Raw genomic sequence first — 13,955 nt, 5'->3', positions numbered from 1 at the left:
GAAAGATGGGGAGCTTGTTTCCTTGGCTTGTATTCGTACCAAAGCCGATGCTTCCATTTGAAGGGGTTTACAATGCAAACATTTCCCAATGAATACTCAGATCACATAATTTCAATGCAGTACAGAAGTTATCTGGTGCTATCAACTCGGCGTTTGTCAAGCTATTAAAAATGCACAGCCATATCCCACTAACCAGAAAGTGAACAAAAAAAGTGTAGTAATTCAACTCCCACGGGTTTTTGTGCCTAAGCTATTTCTATCAAATATTTATCTAAAAATACATGTTTTATTATCTCTTTTACGGGACTGTCTGCTGCAGGCTAATACAGATTACCCTTCTCGGAGTATTAAAAACGGGTTCCAGGAGGGACTGTTATAACAGCCCACCCATTAACAGGAACATTGCCTTGATTTATTTAAAGGTCACGAGGAATGCGGAAAAGGGTTTTTATTTCAGCCCTTCCATCCCAGGGAGCCAAAGAGACAAAAATGAAATGGGCTGGTTGGTCCCATTCAAATTAAATGGAAACAGCCCCAGGAAATGAAAAAAAGAAAGGGACTTTTTATTTTATTATTATTTTATCCTTTAGTGAACCAGCAATCCATCATCAGCCCCAGCAGTGGAAACACGGAGGTGCCAATGGGCCTGGCCTTTGGACACAGTTTGGAGAGCAAGACGGTATTTATGTTTCTCTCTGATTCCAGGATGCTCTCCATTTACAAATTAGTAATTGTTATGAATCGGAATGTAAATATATGATATGCAGGATGTATTTTCATTCACTGGACCAAATTTGGCACAAATACCCGATACGCCTAAATTTGAATACTGGTGCGGTTGGGGGGGATTAATTTTGTCATTTGGGAGTTGTAGTTACTGGGATTTATAGTTCACCTACAATCAAAGATGTGGCCTGCCCTTGGTTTTATTGTTCTTTTGATCTTGTTTAATGTAGTGTATATTTTCTTTTATTGTGTTGTTTAATGTGCTATGATTTGTTGTTCTATTATATTTTTTATATTGTATTGTTCTGGGCATGGCCCCATGTAAGCCGCCCCGAGTCCCCGTTGGGGAGATGGTGGCAGGGTATAAATAAAGATGATGATGATGATGATGATGATGATTATTATTATTACCAACGATGGAATTGAACCAAACCTGGCACACAGAACTCCCATGACCAACAGAAAATATTGGAAGGGCTTGGTGGGCATTGACCTTGAGTTTTAGAGTTATAGTTCACTTACATTCAGAGAGCACTGTGGACTCCAAACAATGATGGATCTGGATCAAACTTGGCACAAATACTCAGTATGCCCAAATTTGAACACTGGTGGAGTTTGGAAAAATAGACCTTGATATTTGGGAGTTGTAGTTACTGGGATTTATAGTTTACCTACAATCAAAGAGCCCCTTGAACCCCACCAATGATAGAATTGGGCCAAACACAGAACCTCCATGACCAACTCAAACTTTGGGAGTTATAGTTCACTCCAATCTAAAGAGCGCTATGAACCCGACTAATGACAAATCTGGGCCAACATTGGCATGTATACCCAATATGTCCGGGCTCGGGCTGTGGCGCAGGCTGGAGAGCAGCTGCAATGAATCACTGCAATGAATCACTCTGACCAGGAGGTCATGAGTTCGAGGCCCGCTCGGAGCCTATGTTTGTCTTGTCTTTGTTCTATGTTAAAAGGCACTGAATGTTTGCCTAACTTCAGAAACGAAGTACTTATCCTCAAGATTAATTGGTGTGACTGTGTCTCATTTGCATCTCTTGTAAACATGGAGCCCTCTCCATTAAATTTATTGCGGTAAATATCTAAATTAAATTAAATGTAATCCATTATACTTTATAAGAACCATGGGGTGGGGGGGGGGGGGAGAGGGAAGCCATCTAACTAATAATAAAAACGGAGGAGCATTGCCATAATAATATTCCGCGTGATAACATCTCTTTAGAAAAATGCATCTAATTTCAGCAACGCAGTATGTTGCATGGGTTTACAGAAGAGGCCTCCCATTTGTCTTGGGCTGTTGTTCTTTTTTAGCACTTGAGAAACAGCCTTTTCATAACAAACAATTGAAAAAGTAGGCAGACAAGAAAGCACAACAATGAAAAGGATCTTTGTATGAGCAGGCAGAACGTATATATTTTCAGTCGTAGATGTATAGGCCCCATGAGGTTCATAAATAATTCAATTGCCAAAGGGAAAACAATCTCTGCCATATCAGAAACAATTGTGTACAATGTGCCCTGTTCTCAGTTCAGGTGTTAAGAAGGATTATAATGCATATCCATTGGGTTAGAATTAATTATCCTGCTCCATGGATTTCATGATACACATATCAACGTTCCCATGGAGCACCTTTATGGGAAATGAACTCATTCCATAAAGTCTGTGTGGAAAAGAATTCACACTTTTGTTATCCATCATTCAGTGGGATTTTGGGAGATGTTGTTAATGTTATTTTACAATCCAACATTCTGCACTAGACGTATAGACAGTTTGAATGTCCCTTATCCAGGAGTGTTCCATTTTTGAGATTTTGGGGTACTTGCATAGACTTAATGCAGCGTTTCTCAACCTGGGGGAATTCTGTGTGCCAAGTTTGGTTCAATTCCATTGTTGGTGGAGTTCAGAATGCTCTTTGATTGTAGGCGAGCTATAAATCCCAGCAACTACAACTCCCAAATGTCAGGGTCTGTTTTCCCCAAACTCCACCAGTGTTCAAATTTGGGCATATAGAGTATCCATGCCAAGTTTGGTTCAGATTCCTCATTGTTTGGAGTCTGCAGTGCTCTATGATTGTAGGTGAACTACAACTCCCAAACACAAGGTCAATGCTCACCAAACCCAGTATTTTCTGTTGGTCATAGGAGTTCCGTGTGCCAAGGTTGGTTCAGTTCCATTGTTGGTGGACTTCAGAATGCTCTTTGATTGTAGGTGAACTATAAATCCCAGCAACTACAACTCCCAAATGACAAAATCAAACCCCTCCCAACCCCACCAGTATTCAAATTTGGGCATATCAGGTATTTGATCCAGTGAATGAAAACACATCCTTCATATCAGATATTTACATTACGATTCATAACAGTAGCAAAATTACAAGTATGAAATAGCAATGAAAATAATGTTATGGTTGGGGGTCACCACAACATGAGGAACTGTATTAAGGGGTCGCGGCATTAGAAAGGTTGAGAACCACTGACTCAATGAGACATTTTGGAGATGGGACCGAAGTCAAAATATGAAATGCATTTATGCTTCATGCACACCTTATGCGCCTAATAGTACTTTGCTTTCTGATGGTTTAATGTAGACAAGGTTAGTTTCATGCCCAAATAATTTTGTGCATGAAACAAGTGTGTACATGAAACCATCCAAAAGCAAAGAGTATCAGTTTCTCATTTACTACTAAATAATAATAGTCTATATATCACTAAAGAATACTACTAATAATAAATACTACTTAATAATAATAATATATGACTACTAAATAATAATAATAGGTAAAGGTGAAGGTTTTCCCCTGACATTAAGTCCAGTTGTGTCCAACTCTGGGGGTTGGTGCTCATCTCCATTTTTTAAGACAAAGAGCCGGCTTTGTCCATAGACATCTCCAAGATCATGTGGCCAAAGGCACGACTGCATGGAGCACTGTTACCTTCCAACCAGAGTGGTAGCTATTGATCTACTCACATTTGAATGTTTTCGAACTGCTAGGTTGGCAGAAGCTGAAGCTGACAGGGAACTTACTCCACTGCCCGGATTCGAACTGCCAACTTTTCAGTCAGCAAGTTTAGCAGCTAGCGGTTTAAACCCACTGTGCCACTGGGGGCTGCTAAATAATAATAATATAATATAGCACTAAATAATAATAATAAAATATTGATACTAAATTGTCAGAACCCTGCTACTAGAGCCTGTATGTGGCTCTGAGTTTCAGGGTCACTGACATTGATAAGACACCTGCGTCTCAGGACTCGGAGAAGAAACGGCTGCTGGACTTGGCGGGGAATTTGCGCGGGGTTTTACTGAGCGGGAAGAGACTTTTCAAATGAGGGGGAGGGTATATAAAGGATGGTTGGCCGGAGTCTCCCATTCTTGGCTTTTCGGATGTTTATGTTTCCTACAGTAAAGTTTCTGGTGATATCACAGAGAGTCTCGTGTGTTCATTCAGGAGCGGCTGTGGTGAGCTGACACTAAGCCAAGAATATAGACACCATCCCGCCGTAGCGGTGAGGTGTAACATGCAAGCGGAGGATGAAGAACTCTTGGGCGCAGGAGGAGGAAGGTCGGGAAGGGCCACTCCCGAGCCGGACGCTGAGTTCCACCAGCATAAACACCCTGGCGTCATCCACCGCTTATGCCCAGCCAAATGGGGTAACCCAGAGGCGTGGAGTGGTGCGGGGAGACAGCACCGGAGGAGAGGAAGGTTCACCTTCCCCAGGCCCACAAAGGATGGTGTTTCTGGAGGAGAGGATGTCGGCGATGGAGACCACCCTGGCAGTAATGTCGAGGGCGATGGAGCGCCTGGCGTTTTTGGCGGAGCCAGAGAGAGGAAGGGAACTTCGGGCTGGCTCAATGTGGGACGTGAGCGTGGGAAGCAGCCAGGGCTTTGCAGACCTCCCAGCACCGAAGGGAAGGGAAATGCGAAAGGAGCCCGGCGCCCGGCCCAAGACCCAAACAAGCCTGACGCGGGTGGAGGAGAGTGACGACGAAGGGGAAAAGCCTCCGAGAATCCCGGCTACGCTCCCAGCTGAGACCCTAGTGCCCCTGGCGAATGCCGGGCGTGGCACAGGGCCAAGAGAAACAGCAGCGGGGCCCACTGGTCCGCAAGGGGGCTTGCGACGGGCGGAGAATTGGGGATTGCCACCACAGGGACCCCTACCGAGACGAGAGGAACTAAGGATCGAGTTTGGGGGAGAGTCCTCTGAACTGGACTTTTTCCTTACCACGGTGAGGGGCTATATGGAGGACAATGCTCACACTTTTAGAACGGAATCCAGCCGGGTCCGGGCCATTGGTGCAGTGTTGAAGAGGGGAGCGGCTAGCTGGTACGTTCAGCTGCACGCGCGGCGCGACCCATGTCTGGGGTCAGTCCGACGCTTTATGGGGGCCCTGGAGACCCGTTTCCGAGATCCATTGGAGCAGATCCGGGCGAGGGAGAAGTTGAAGACCGTCTCCCAGGGGCAGAGGTCGGTATCTGAGTATGCAGAGGAATTCCAATGCCTCGCCGAAAAGGTGCCGGAATGGTCTGCAGTGACAAAGATGGAACTCTTCAAAGAGGGGCTCAGGCGGGAGATCCTCTCCTGGGCGGTGCATCGTGATGAGCCTGACACACTGCGCGGATGGATTCAGCTGGCGGGGCGCGTCGAGACATCGCTAGCCCAGGCGAGGAGGCACCGAGGAGGGCTACAGCAACGGCCGCAGATGAAAGAGGGGAGCCGGAAGGAGGGATCAGCCCCAGCCGGGAGGAGAGCGGAGCCGACAGGGAACGTGAGCGCCAGCAGGAGTGGCTGCTTTGTGTGCGGCCGGTTGGGCCACAGAGCTGCCGAGTGCTGGCAGAGAAAAGGGGAAAGCGGAGGCCAGCCCAAACCAAGAGCCGTGGCAGGAAAACGCGCCGAGGAAGAAACACCGATGAGGCACCATTCGGGGGGGTTGGTAAGTCAGGACAAAGCTATGATAGTGGTCCCCATTCAGCTTGAAAATGGCAGCAAACAAGCAACCTGCAAAGCGTTTGTGGATTGTGGATGTTCCAGGAACATCATTTCCCCTGAATTAGCCGAGGGATTAGGATGCGAAAGGACGAACCTAGAATCCCCAATAGCATTTTCGCAGTTGGACGGATCCACAGCATCAGGATCGTTAGCTAGATACAGTGCCGAAGATGTAAAGTGTAAGATAGGGAGTTGGGAAGGAAAGGTGTCATTTGTGATATCACAAATAGCCAGCTATAATGTTATACTAGGCATGCCGTGGCTGGGGCAGGCCAACCCGCAAATCAACTGGGAGGATAAGAGCATGATTTTCGGGATGAGTTTGGAAGAAGGGAGCCAGGAAGTTGAGAGGGAGCCGGGGAAAAGGGGGGAGGAAGACTCTATCAGAATAGCAGAACTGGCAGATAAATTACCCCCAGAGTATCGGGATTTTGTGGACGTGTTTGACGAGAAGGAAGCAGACAATTTCCCACCGAAGCGGAGAGTTGAAGTGAAAATAGAGCTAGTCCCAGGAGCAGAGCTTCCCAAGGCAAAGATATACCCGATGTCGGCTAGGGAAAAGGAGGAACTGAGAAAGTACATTGATAAAAACCTAGCGAGAGGTTTCATAGAACCTTCGAACTCCCCTTTAGGGGCACCTGTGTTGTTTAGGAGGAAAAAGGACCAAACGCTGAGGCTCTGCATTGACTACAGGGGCCTGAATGCAATCAGTACTGTAAATAAATACCCTCTACCCTTAGTGAAGGACTTGATCGCCCAGTTATCGGAGGGACAGATATTCACTAAATTGGATTTAATTGAGGCTTACCATAAATTGCAGATCAAACCAGAGGACAGGTGGAAGACGGCCTTCTCCTGCGCCTTCGGATTATTCAATTATTGTGTGCTCCCATTCGGTTTATGCGGGGGAGGGGCCGCGTTCATGCAATTAATCAACGAAGTGTTGCATCCATTATTGTACAAGGGAGTCTTTATTTTTTTAGATGACATATTGATAATGTCTCGGACCAAGGAGCAACACGTAGAACTAGTCAGGGAAGTCCTACAAAAGTTGAGGGAAGCGAAGCTGTATGCGAAGCTTGCCAAGTGCGAGTTCAATAAAGACCAGATAGACTTTCTGGGGTATAGGATTTCCTCCCAGGGAGTGGCGATGGACCCTGCGAAGGTGGAAGACGTAAGGGGGTGGGAAGCCCCCAGAACACGGAAGCAGCTGCAATCCTTCCTGGGGTTCGCAAACTTCTATAGAACATTTATCAAGGACTTTGCGCGCCTCACTTTGCCATTAACGGATTTGTTAAAGACTAAAGGCAGGGGAGAAACAGCCAAAGTGAAGGCCCCAGGGGCCAAACTGACCTGGACAATAGAATGCCAGGAAGCTTTCGAAGCCCTAAAAAAGCGTTTTACCGAGGAGCCTGTCCTACAGCACCCTGATATGTCTAAGGCCTTTGTACTACATTGCGATGCGTCAGACCGGGCATATGGGGCAGTTCTGCTGCAGAAAGACGAGGGGGGGAACCTGAAGCCATGTGGCTATCTGTCGAAAAAATTTAGCGATACAGAAAAAAACTGGCCGATTTGGGAGAGAGAAGCCTTAGCGATTCTGAAAGCACTAGAGTGCTGGAGACACTTCCTGGAAGGAAGTGGAACACCGTTTGAGGTGTGGACTGATCATAGAAATTTACAGTATCTGAGATCCCCTCGTAAACTATCAGCGAAGCAGATTAGATGGGCCCAATATTTCAGCCGTTTTGATTTCAGACTCAAGTTCTTCCAGGGGAAACACAACATACTCGCTGACGCTCTCTCCCGGATGCCTCAGCACGGGGGAGGAATTCAGGAATCTGAGGGGAGCCTTTTCCTAGATAAGCAATGGGGCCTGGCAGTACTGACTCGAGCACAAGCAGCCAAAGAAAACAAACGCACTGCCATTTCCACGGGGGGAGGAGAAATATGGGAGGAAGAGTTGAAGCGAGCATATGGAATGGACAAATGGTTACAAACAAACAAAGAACAGGGAGAACTGTGTGGGGATTTGGTGTTTGTTAATAAGAAATTGTATATTCCTGAATGTTTAAGACAAGAAATGTTAAGGAAATGCCACGATAACAAGGGTGCAGGTCATCTAGGCCCCACCAGGACTATTAAACTGTTGGCCAAACAATGCTGGTGGCCCGGAATGAGGAAAGACGCCAGGGGGTACGTCACGCAGTGTGAATTATGTGCAGAGGGCAAGACACCACCTGGGAAGCCCCAGGGGCTATTGCAGAAGGTGGTGGAGCCCATGAGGCCATGGGAATGCGTGGCAATGGATTTTGTAGGCGAACTACCCCCCAGCAGAGGCCACAGATACATTTGGACAATATTGGACCTATTCTCAAAACAGGCACACTTTGTGGCCCTGCCAAAACTCCCCTCGGCTGAAAAGCTCGCTGATTTGTATGTGAAGCATGTATATCGCCTACATGGGTGTCCCGACAAAATAATTAGCGACCGGGGAGTCCAATTCACTGCAAAATTTTGGGGAAAATTCTTACAGCTGTTAGGAGTGGAAAGGAATCTGAGCTCGGCTTTTCATCCCGCGACCAACGGGGGGGTCGAACGTACCCAACAGACACTGTGCCAATTCTTAAGGATGTACACCAATTATAGACAGGACGATTGGGCAGACCTTCTTCCGTTTGCTGAGATGGCTTTTAACGGGGCCGTACATTCGGCCACAGGTCGTGCCCCATTCGAAATAGTATACGGACAGGAGGTGGCACCTTTTCCCAGGCTACCCGAGTGGAAGGAAGGAGAGGGCCAGACCGACAAGGAATGGCCGGCCAAAATTAAGCAAGGGTGGCAGACCGTGGTGGAGGCATTGAGGGAAACACAAAAGAAGTACAAGCTCTTTGCAGATCGTAGACGCCGAGAGGGGGACAAATTGGGCGAAGGAGATCTGGTTTGGCTGAGCACAAAAAACCTGAAATTGGGGTTCCCATCTAAGAAATTGGCTCCACGCTATATAGGGCCGTTCAGGGTAGCGAAAAGAATAAACGAAGTGACCTATGAGCTGAAGCTACCCAAGGACCTAGGGAAGGTACACCCGGTATTCCATTGCAGCCTGTTAAAAAAGTATAAAGGAACTCTGGACAGCGGAGAACAATAGTTGTGTTTAATCTTTTCCTTCCAGGACGAAGGGGAGGAGGACGCCATGTCAGAACCCTGCTACTAGAGCCTGGATGTGGCTCTGAGTTTCAGGGTCACTGACATTGATAAGACACCTGCGTCTCAGGACTCGGAGAAGAAACGGCCGCTGGACTTGGCGGGGAATTTGCGCGGGGTTTTACTGAGCGGGAAGAGACTTTTCAAATGAGGGGGAGGGTATATAAAGGAGGGTTGGCCGGAGTCTCCCATTCTTGGCTTTTCGGATGTTTATGTTTCCTACAGTAAAGTTTCTGGTGATATCACAGAGAGTCTCGTGTGTTCATTCAGGAGCGGCTGTGGTGAGCTGACACTAAATAATAAAAATAAATATGACTAATAAATAGTAATAATAAATGTGTTGTCGAAGGGTTTCATGGCCAGGATCACAGGGTTGTTGTATGTTTTCCGGGCTGTATGGCCATGTTCTAGCAGCATTCTCTCCTGACATTTCGCCCACATCTATGGCAGGCATCCTTAGAGGTTGTGAGGTATGGAGAAACTAAGCAAGGAAGGTTTATATATATCTGTGGAAAGTCCAGGGTGAGAGAAGAACTCTTCGTCAGTTGGAGGCCAGTGTGAATGTTGTAGTTAATCACCTTGATTAGCATTGCATAGCTTCATCTCCTGGCTTCTCCTGCCATAGATGTGGGCGAAACGTCAGGAGAGAATACTTCTAAAACATGGCCATACAGCCCGGAAAACATACAACAACCCAGTAATAATAAATATTACTAAGTAATAATAATAATACTAATAAAGCTCATCATATTATCATCATCATCACTATCATTGATTTGAACGCCCTTCCCAGGAAGACCCGCCTGGCATCATACCTGGCCTCTTAGTAGCTCCAGGAGGAAAAGGCAAAAAGCTTTCCCTCTGACATATCATTCTGGGATATTTTAATCTGCTTTGTGCTTTATAGCTCTCCGCTGGATATTTTTATTGTGTTCTATTGCTCCCTGGTGCTATTTCATATTTGATACGGCAGTTATTTATTAATACTCATGCCTTTTTAATGATCTACGATCTGCCCTGAGAGCTTGCTAACATCGGGGTGGCATCATACATCTCTTTAATAAATAAGAAGCAGTCATTGCATAAGATTCCTTCTCCCAGGACCTAGGACATGCGACATTTTTCAAAGTCTCATGGAACTTTATTGGTCATCTCATCTATCTATATATATAAAAGGGTAATGAAATTTGGGCCTAGGACAAAACAACAAAACTACACATCCCAGAAACACTAAACTTGGCAGCACAGCCCCTCATCCATGCCTCTACGTTCATACAATAAAAAGGAAAAAAAATAAAGTCCTAATTAGAGGGAGAGGAATAAATGTTTTTATCTAATTGCTGCCAGTTAGAAGGCTAAGCTCTGCCCACGGTCTCCTTGCAACCCACTCAGCCCAGGGGACAGGCAGAGTTAGGCCTCACTTAGGCCTCTTCCACACTGCCTATAAAATACAGATTATCTGATTTTAACTGGATTATATGGCAGTGTAGACTCAAGGCCCTTCCACACAGCTATATAACCCATTTATAATGGACAATGTCAGGGGAAAACCTTTACCCTTTACCCTTAACTACCACCAATTCCTCAAGACTTTATTTCTCATACCACAATACTTCGTCACAGCAACGCGTGGCCGGGCACAGCTAGTACACGTAATAAAAGTGAAAGCCTGTAGGTGTGTATGTGGCACGGATATTCATTCACACAGACAGCCTCCGGTCTCCACAAACAGGTTCTAGTTCCCAGTGCTGAGGAGCTACCAAGTCACTCCCTCCCAGGACATTGCAGGTTACAGCGAGCAGGGTTCCTTTCTCTCTCCATTTGCATGACCCCACCCACTTCCTCTCCCTTAACCCTTTCCTACACTTTCCTACAGTAAACAGTGGAATTGATCAGCATATGAACATACAGGAGAAGTTTGGGGAGAATTTACCATGATTTATAGGACTTGTAGGGACTAGGATGTATAGTTCAACTGCAATCTAAGAGCACTCTGAATCCCAGCAATGATGGACCTGGAACTAACTAGGCACTCTGACCCAACATTTGCATAGAGGTGGGGCTTGGGTGATTGACATTGACATCCAGGAGTTATAGTTCATCCATACGGAACACGGAACCCATCTGATGACAGATCTGGACCAAGCTTGGCACACAAATTCAACATGGCAACTGGGAATACTGGTGGACTTTAGAGGTGATTGACGTTTATCTCTGGGAGTTATAGTTCACTGGTATTCCGTGAGCCCTCTGAACCCCACTAATGATGGATCTGGACCAAACTTGGCACACAGACCCAACATGGTCAACTGTGAATACTGAGGGAGTTTTGGGAGGATTGATCCAAGATTTTTGGGAATTGTAGTCCGCCCACATCCTTATGCATTTTCTAATGGGAGCATTCATAAAAAAAACAACAGGAAAGACTGAGTTTTTTCTAAGACATAGCGTAACATCTGACCAACATATGATGTCAGGATGTTATCACCTAACATCCAAAAACAAACAAGGCCCTTTTCAATAACCTGGGCACTGCCGGGTACCCGAGCTAGTTCATAATAAGATAAACCAACATCCCCAACATAGGTGTCAACACTGAATTTCTCAATGAGTTCCTGTATTGTTACAATTGGAGAAAACTTTAAGTGCAATATAGGTAAAAGTGGTCAATTGTCATTGAAATGACTGTATTTTGTTGCTCTTTCTTGTTTTGCTGATACAGATTGTTGTGACTCAGCAGCAGAACCAGAGTAAAGATGAGGAAGGGGATTTTGGGTTTCAGATGCAGGAGCCAGAGGATGGGATGCAAGATGAATTCCAGGATGATGTCATGGGGCTGAGAAATCATGGAGTTATACAGGCTGGTTCAGAAGGGCAAGAAGTGCAGCCTGTGGATGAACTCCTGAACCAGCCTGTCATGGATAACAACCAGGGAGACGTTCCCATGGGAAATAATGAGCTGGATTTGTCTCAGGCTCCTATTCAGGTGCAAGATAATGAATTACTTGACCTTGACAATCAAGGAGAACCATTGAGAGCAGATTGTTTGCAATGGAAAGGAATGCCTAGGCACAGCCTGAGATTAGCTGGAAAATGGGAGGCATCTGAAGGGAAGAGAAATGCATTTTTGGGTTGCTTTTAAAAGTGTGTGTTTAGAGATAATTCTTTGTCAAAGCAAGCTTTCGCTTCATCAGAGTGGATGTGTCTTCATGCCTTGGAAAATTTCCTGTTCTTGAATCTTTGCAACCAGTGGACTAATGTTTCTTTGGAAATGGACTCATGCTTTGTGACCAAAGACTATTGGATTTACTGACTCTTTTTGCAACTACTTTGGGACATTTATTTCTGCCTGCTTTGATTATATATATTCTGCTTTAGCTTAATAAAATTACAAAATACAATTGTTGTGTGTGACTTGGTGTCAACAACAAGTTGAACTATTCTGAGGTGCGACACAAATCTACTCCAGGCTTCAAAGAAGTTATCCAAACTATCTCCTTTAAAAGTTCGGACTTAAACCCAGAGTGGCTTCGCCTCTCCATGGATATGGAAGTCTCCCTCCCATGAAACCTATCTTCTGTCAGAGAAAAGCATTGCTTGGGAGGACTTTCCAACCAGAGAGAGTGTTTGAAATGAAGGCACAGACTCACATAGAATGCAATGGTACAGTCTTCCCACGAGGGACGCCTTGTCGCCTTATGATGCATACTTGATAGCTGATCACAACATTTAGAGGAATCGTGCAACATCATCGGGGGATTGTGCTGATTCATAATGCAGCAGCAGGAAAGCTCTCCAGGCTTCTTCCGACACATTGCAGACTCATACGTCAAGGGGGGGGGGGAATAGCTCTCCTTTTTGACAACTCTAATTTGCCACATTGAAGGAGATTCTTATGAAAGGATTTTAACTCGATTGTACGTTGAAGTGGACAGGTTAACTCTCCCACAATAGGCACCTGGTGCTGTTTATTCCTTGTAGGGGTTTGGGGGTGATTGACCTTGATCTCTGGGAGTTGTAGTTCACCCGCATCCAGAGAGCACTGAACCCAGCTGACGGTGGATCTGCATCAAACTTGGCACACAGACCCAACATGGCCAACTGTGCATATTGGTGGGGTTTGGGGTGATTGACATTGAATTCTGGGAGGTGCAGTTCACCTGCATCCAGAGAGCACTGAACCCACGGCGAGAGGCCATTCATTTAGAGAGGAAAGGTTGGCTTTGCTTTGCTTCCTTGTGCTGAAAATGAAACTGACTTTGGGAGGCCTTCGAGATTTACAAAATGCAAATGAAAAAGTATTGAGTAAGTTTTGATTCTTAAGTTCTTGGCGTGATTTACATGAATGGAGATACAGTACAGTCTCACTTATCCAAAATAAACGGGCCAGCAGAATGTTGGATAAGTGAATATGTTGCATAATAAGGAGGCATTAAGGAAAAGCCTATTAAACATCAAATTAGGTTATGATTTTACAAATTAAGCACCAAAACATCATGTTTGACAGAAAAAGCAGTTCAATACACAGTAATATTATATTGTAATTACTGTATTTACGAATTTAACACCAAAATAACACGATATTTTGAAAACATTGACTACAAAAATGGCTTGGATAATCCAGAATGTTGGATAAGCAAGTGTTAGATAAGTGAGACTCTACTGTACTTGTTATCATTAACTATAAGCCAAAAGTAATTTCATGGATTATTCAGATGCTGTGTTCCATCATTGTACTCTGATTTGACTTTAGCTAATGGTTTGTTGACCAAAATAAAGGCTACTGACTGACTGACTGATATGACTTACGAGGACCAACGATAAAAATGCACACCTCTAGTATTTAGTAAAAGAGACTGAAAGATGTGTTTAAAGCGAACTTTTCAAAATGTGGCATAAACATTGAGAAAGAAACTGGGAAGCTCTGGGCCTCGAGTGTTCTAACTGGAGGTCAGCTGTGACCAACAGTGCTGTGGAATTCGAAGAGGCACGAACGGAAGGCAAAATGGAGAAAAGTGT

General features: G+C 45.2%; 1 protein-coding gene across 11 annotated transcripts in view; it reads right to left on the bottom strand.

The window, feature by feature from the left end:
- megf11 (multiple EGF like domains 11) overlaps nucleotides 1–13,955 on the bottom strand; it is a 578,352-nt gene that overhangs the window by 189,825 nt on the left and 374,572 nt on the right. The window lies entirely within an intron of this gene.

Source organism: Anolis carolinensis, unplaced genomic scaffold, assembly GCF_035594765.1.
Source record: "Anolis carolinensis isolate JA03-04 unplaced genomic scaffold, rAnoCar3.1.pri scaffold_11, whole genome shotgun sequence".
NCBI classification, from domain to species: Eukaryota; Metazoa; Chordata; class Lepidosauria; order Squamata; family Dactyloidae; genus Anolis; species Anolis carolinensis.
The sequence above is the reverse complement of the archived record's forward strand: the minus strand, read 5'-3'. Positions and strand labels throughout refer to the sequence as shown.